Source organism: Vigna unguiculata, chromosome 7, assembly GCF_037176805.1.
Source record: "Vigna unguiculata cultivar grain cowpea cultivar isolate G323 ecotype 2 chromosome 7, ASM3717680v1, whole genome shotgun sequence".
NCBI classification, from domain to species: Eukaryota; Viridiplantae; Streptophyta; class Magnoliopsida; order Fabales; family Fabaceae; genus Vigna; species Vigna unguiculata.
In genome coordinates, this window is record NC_140798.1 from 24,182,694 (window position 1) to 24,189,644 (window position 6,951).

Sequence of the window (6,951 nt, forward strand, 5' to 3'; positions counted from 1 at the left end):
TACTTTACCCTTTCTATTTTGTTGACTACTTTCTTAACAATACTGAAGTTGTTATAGATAAGTAGTATTAATTTGATCGCGTGAACGACAGCGTTATCAGTATCATAAAAGGTCTAATTATTAATTCCGTCCAGATATTATTTTTTGGACTCAATTGAGTCCCTGTATTCTTTTTTGGACTCATTTGAGTCCTTATATTCTTTTTTGGACTCAATTTAGTTTATATATTGTTTAAATAAAGACAATGTAGTCTCTTTCACAAGATGAGTGTTAACATCGTTAGGAGATGATCACATGTGAGTAAAAAATGATGGCATACCCCCTAGCATGACCAAGTACTTTCAAGAAGAGTTAGAGGCGGCTATGCAAGGTGAAACAAAACTCTTTTCTTTTAGGCCATACTGGAGTATCTTTAATATGGGTCATGTAGTGTAGGATTTTCTTTGAAGGCCTTGTATTAAGGGCCAAGAAGTATAAGGTTTTAAAAACAATCTTGCTTAAGTATGGAGCATCATATGCTCCTAACTTAAGCAACTCTTTGGTGATTCATTTTGTTAATCTAGCTTAGCTTAATGAAGTAGCCTTATGTCATTGTCCTATTGGAGATGTTTTTCATAAAGTAGCTTTTCACATGATAACAAATGAGCCGCACATTTTTCATGAGAATGAGACTAACACATGTCAAGCTCTCCTTCACCAAGCTAGCATTTTTACGGTTTTAGTGCACGTTAGCATTCTAGGGTTTTTGACCGTTTTGGACACTCTTTACTCTATAAATAGAGGTGTCTCCCCCATGTATTACTCACTTTCTGATTGATAATTTTATTACTGCCAAAATCATTTTTGAGCCATATCTTGTCTCTTAGTCACTTGCTAGAGCATCCCATGAGGTCCCACTAGCCCTCCTTTCTCTAGAGTTAGCCTAAAATCTCTTAAAGAACCACAAACAACATTCATCCAACCATCAAAACACCATAACCGAGACCTCTTACTCTCTCCATCCACCAACTTTCGCGCATCCACTCATCTCCATGGCACCATTTCAAGCTTTGGACCAACATAGCTTGAGGAGGAGGCTATCACACAATTCTCTTCTCCCTCTCCAATTCCTTCTTCTTTGGTGACACGATCCTACAAAGATTGCCACCTTTAGATCCAAGATTCACTCCTTTAGTTCCAAGGTCACAAATCCAAGATCCCTGTTTTTGTCTATTGCATCGTCAGAGATGGACACATGAATCTAGTTGTGGCTTTTGGATTTGTTCTCAAGATCTGTGGAGGATGACACTGATGGAAAAAGGATCACATTGTGTCTATGTAAAAAATATAGGGACTCAATTGAATTTGAAGAAAAATATCGAGACCACATTACTAATACATCAATTTAATGAAAGGAACCACATTGACTCTAATTAACAAAAATTAGGCTTAATTAAGTTAAAAACAAATATAAAGAGAAAAATGAATAAGCCTCATTTGAGTTCCTATTTTTGTAAAACGACTCATTGTGACTCTTTCCATAAAAATTATGTTAACACCATTTAAAAGTGTCATGTGTTAAAATTTAAGTTTGTCACATATCAAAATTTAAGTCATCTCCTACTTTATAACTCCTTTGATTTTGACATAATTCACCACGAATGCCTAGTGAATTCTCTCGTTCACTATTCACTAGTGCAAAAAGAGCTTATTATGACAGGTAAAAAGGACTTATTATGATAGGTATGTTGGCATCATAGTTGCAGGAGTCATAAAAAATACGTTTTTTCTATGACATCGTGAAAACCTGTCATAATAAGTCTAACTTACTATGATAGGTATTTCTACACCTAACATAATAAGTGAGTATTTTTTTTTTCAATTTTCCTCCATTCATAATAGTATTACCTGAATATAACAATATACAATTTTCAAATAAAAGAATTTCATTAACTTAATTTATCCAAATAATATTATCCAAAAAAGACTTACTCTATCAAATTATATATACATAAAGATGTTTTGCCTAATAAAATTCTGAAACAAAAGGAAAAAAAAGTAGAGAAGAAACCCTAACATTGATCCTGTTCGTCGAGAGAAGCTTCATCATCATCGTTATTGGCATCTTCAATTTCAAAACCAGCATTGTCATTCTTCAAAGCATCCAAGCGCGCAAGTGTCGCCTAAATTAAATTGTAACAAAAATGCACTTTTATCAGATTCCTCATTCAATTTTATATTCATACATATTTTTTAGAAAAATTGAAAAACAGAAAAAAAAATTGATAGGAGATAGTTGCCTGAGTGCGGTTGTCGGCATTGGCAAGTGTGGCGGCCATTTTGGACATAAATGAAGGCGAAGAAGGTCACGACACCACAGCGTTGGAGTCGCGTTGCAAACACGACGAGCGGACAGCGAGCAGATGGCTCGCAAACGGTGCGCAGACGGCGAGTGGACAGAGCACGTACGGTGCGCGAACGATGCAACGAACGAAGTGGCGAACAGAGCGGCGACGACAATGTGAAACAAGAAGGTAACATGACTATTTGAGAAAGAAAGTATACTTCTGGAGAAAGAATGGAGACGAGAAAGAGAAAGAGAAAAGAAGGAAGGAAAAAATTAGGGATTTGAAGATATTATGACAGGTTTCTCTAAATCTGTCATAATATATTTTTAACATAATTTCAATCTTGTCACCGCGCCCATCTATTATGATAGGTCCTCTGCACTTGTTATAATAAATTTTTCCTTTTCACTTATTATGATAGATCCCTTTTTACCAGTCATAATAACATTTACTTTTATTACAAAAATGCCACCGGTCAACTTATTATGATAGGTAGCTTATACCTGTCATAATAAGTCGTCATAGATTCTCCTTTTTCTACTAGTGATTATACTCATATATTGTACTATTTTTGTAAACCTTTATTGACTTAAGGGTCATCAAGTGAATCCCTCCTCAGTTATTCCTATGGATCGGCAACAAACTATCAAAACTATCAACTCTTGAAAACCATACTCCTTTCACAACTGGACTCCTAAGAACCTCACCCTTTCACCTACCTAGTAAGCATCCGTCCAAATTTGATAAGAACCATGTGTATAAAATTTCTAAGAATTCTCTTAGCAACATGTATTATCAAATATATCCATGTTGAAGATCCTAACTTGAAATAAAACCAATTTACAAAGTATAAAACTGAATTTACGAGGACAAATTAAACACTCACTTTATGACAGTGCCACAACCTGTTGCATTTTGCAGTAATAGTGTTCTTCAGCAATTTGATATGCCGTTGCATAACTTTGCTGTCTTGTCTGCTCCCAGCTGTATCGAAATGGCTTCTTTTTTTGTCTTTTGGTTTAGGAGTGATGGACCAACTTATATTACGCATTTCCTTCATGGTTCTAGTTTCTCCACGTAGTTGTGCCTCTAAATACTATGGGTGAATCTGTTGAACTCCTATGCAACTCGATCACCACGAGATTATTTTATAAGCACTTGTACAAAACAAACAAAACAGAGCACTACGTCCCCTTCTCTCTAGCAACTCCTTCACCCTCTAAGTATTTGAATTCACCTTCTGATCTAGTGTACCTAGCTTGCTCATGTTGCATACACCACTATCCAGAGATTTGCCTATTAGTTGACAATTTGCCTCCCCTACTTAATTTATTTTAATGCAAAATTATAGGACATAAGGCACCAATAGAATACAAGAAAAGAGCTTTTAAAACATTATTAGTTGCATATGCTCACTAGTTGGGTCGGTGTATTAATTACTGCTTGTTGTAATAAAAATATTATTTACAGAAATTTATTAACTATAAAATTAACTATCAAAATTTAAAGATAAATAAACTATGAAGAACAAAATTTCAATTTGAAATATAAGCATTAAATAATGTATTTTGTGTTTTTTTTTATATATATATATATTATATATTCTTATCATTTTTAGTTGATCTCCCCCGTATTTTTAAGTATCTTTTAAGTTATTTAAAAGTTGTTTATTTTCTCCTTAGATAGTAAAATTTTCATCGAATCCACAATCCTGTAGGTAATTTGAGAGATTATATACAATTGTTAAAAACAATATGATTGCAAACTAAAACTAATCAAGCACACTTTATTTTAATTGTAATTACGTAAAAAGGATTTATGCACTAGTATACTTAAATTGTTCTTTATGCAATCACAAACAATCCTCAATTTTCTAAGTATAGAAATAGATAAATAAACAAGTATATATAACAAAGATAAAAATACTAGGACAATGAAAAGAATACAACTAAAAGATTCAAAACATATAATTAAGAATACATCATTCCTCTAACTAGAAAATATCTTGGATACAAAAATTGATTTTAAACAATGATATCTCAATGAAATTAAAGTCAGAATATTAACATTGCTAGTGGTTCAAAAGCCAAACCTTCATTCCCCATGGAAATGGAAAGGTATTGAGAGCATTTGTTGGAGCCGAGCAAGGTAACTAATAGAGTAAATTGTCTTTTGGTCAAATCTAAAACTAATATATTAACCTTGTGTTTGGATGAAGCATTTCAATAATGTTCAGAAATTGAAATACATTGTATTTGAATTACTTGCAATTAAATTTCCTTCATTTTCTAAATAACTTGTTTGGATAAAGAAATTCAAATACCTACCATTTCAATTTCTTGTTTGGATAAAATAATTGAATTTCTTGTGAGATAAAATTTCATTTTAAAAATATTTATTTTAGGCTTAATTATGTTTTGAGTTCATGATAAATTTGGAAACAGGCTTGACAACCCAAATGGGTCAAACAACTTGACAACTCAGTAGGGTAGGGAAACCCAAACGGGCTAGGTTGGGTAGGCTCGACGATCCAAACAAGTCTGATCAGCATGACGACCCATACGGGTCGATCATGCCCGTCAAGTTCTTCGACCCAGCCTAACCCAATTTGTCTAGGTCATTAGCCCGTCTTGGCCCCACTAGGTCGTCGGGCCGTCCGACCCATCTGGGTTGTCGGGCCCGTTTATGTCATCGGGCACACCCGATAAGTCTGTTTCGATGGGGCGGCAAGACTGGGCAAGGTCGTTGGGCCGGTTGGTATCGCCCGAATCGTTAGACCGGTCGGGCTCGTCTAGGTCGTTGGGCCGATTGGGCCTGACTAGGTCATCGGGTCGGCTAGGCTTGTCGGGTCAATGGGTTGGTCGGGTCGTTAAGCCTATCCGACACGTCTGGGTCATTAGGCCCGCCCGACACCAATAGGTTGTCTGGCCTGCCAAATTCGTGTGGGTCATCGGACCCATTGACCCATCTTGGTTGTCAAGTCGGTTCGACCCGTCTCTGTCTTCGATCCCACCTAACTTGTCTAGGTCGTTAGTCTTGTTTGGGTCATCGGGCCCGCCCGACCCGTTGATGTCGTCGGGCCAGCCTGGTCCGTTTGGGTTGTTGGTCCAACTCGACACATCTTGGTTATCGGGCCCGCCCGTGCGGTATGGGTTGTCAGGGCTTAACCGACCTGTTTAAGTTGTCAAGCCTGCCCGACCAGTATGTCTCATTAGATCACCTTGAAAAGTCTGGGTCATCGGGCCCACCCGACCCATCTATGTCGTTGGGCCTGCTCGACCTATTTGTATCGTCAGATTGGTCTAATTCGTCTGGATTGTTTTGCCAGCCCAACCTGTCATGGTTGTCGGGTTTGCCAGGTCCGTTTGAGGTTGAGTGAGAAGAATTTAAAATTCCACCTATTTTGAGAGTATTTGAATTTCTTTTAATTTAGCTAATTGAAATACTTCAAAAAAAAAAGCATGCATTTTAAATGCTTTTTAATTTCTCTATCCAAACAAATCATTTCATTACAAAGAATTTCAAATTCTCCAAATAAATGAACCACCCTCTTGAATTGCATCATCCAAACACACCATAAGTATATTTGATATTTGCTTATGACATCGCTCAAAGCAAATATGTTAGTTAGGGTTTTAGTTCCTTAAACATGTTTAGAAAATTGCCTTACGTGACACATTCCCGATCCATGGTTGAATGCTTAAGTGAGATGGGCTTAAGTGTTACACAATTGAAGCTTAACTAATGAGAATTGAAGTGAAACTTGACAGATTCAGCGAATGCCACTTAAAGGTGTAACAAGGCATGCTGAAGTGAAATTCACGCACAATAAACTTTTCTTATAATGATTGTAATTAATGAAATTGAGTATCCAACAAATGAATGGATGCAATACTAGGGAGATGTCGTGCCTAATGAGTTGCTCAAGTGGATCTATGTTGTATTACAAGAAACATGAAGTGTTATAAAGTCATATACTTTCTGAAGGGAAACAATGTAACCATGCTAGTAGATGAGGTAAAGGGAAGGTTGATGACTCCATCTCCAAGCTTGCTTGCACATGAAGAATGAAGATGGAAGGTGTGGAAGATTTATTGTAGACATTGGTTCGACAGAAGAGATTTGGAATTGAGAAAAGGTTGCTCTCAATAGAGGTTGGACCAACTCAAGAGGAAGGAGGCTAGAGAAGTCAAAATAGGGGAGACCTATCCTAAGGAGACTCATAAAAGTGTCTAGAGAAATCTCTATAGAGTTTCATTAACATTCATGAGTGGTTTTACAAGGAAGGGTACTCCTTTAATTATAGGAGCAAAGTAGAGTAAAACTTCTCCAAAAAGAATAGAGAAATTCAAAAAGAAAAATCAAATGTTAAAGCCAAAAGAAATCATGCCTCTAGTGTGACTTGGCAAGGTCATGCTTCTCACATGCAAAAGGTGCACAAGGCACCCCATGGAGAGCCTCTCATGCATTATAAGGGTTTCTTGAGGCCCAAGCTAGCCCAGTAGCCCTAATTTCATGTCTCAAACAAAGTCCACCCTTTTTGGCCCTAAATTATTCTACTAAGCCCAAAGCCCAAACAAGGGCTAAATGTGAGGCCCACTAAATCCTATATTACTCAACCCAA

At 36.6% G+C, this 6,951-nt stretch overlaps 1 long non-coding RNA gene across 2 annotated transcripts; it reads right to left on the reverse strand.

The window, feature by feature from the left end:
- Positions 1–1,907: 1,907 nt before the first annotated feature.
- Positions 1,908–3,329, reverse strand: LOC146884693 (uncharacterized). Of its 2 annotated transcripts, XR_014996437.1 has the most exons (3): positions 3,214–3,329; positions 2,280–2,546; positions 1,908–2,162 (listed from the first exon to the last, which is right to left on the reverse strand). It is a non-coding gene; the product is annotated as an uncharacterized LOC146884693 (long non-coding RNA). The 2 variants fall into 2 exon arrangements; XR_014996436.1 differs by having other exon boundaries at positions 2,280–3,329.
- Positions 3,330–6,951: the final 3,622 nt, after the last annotated feature.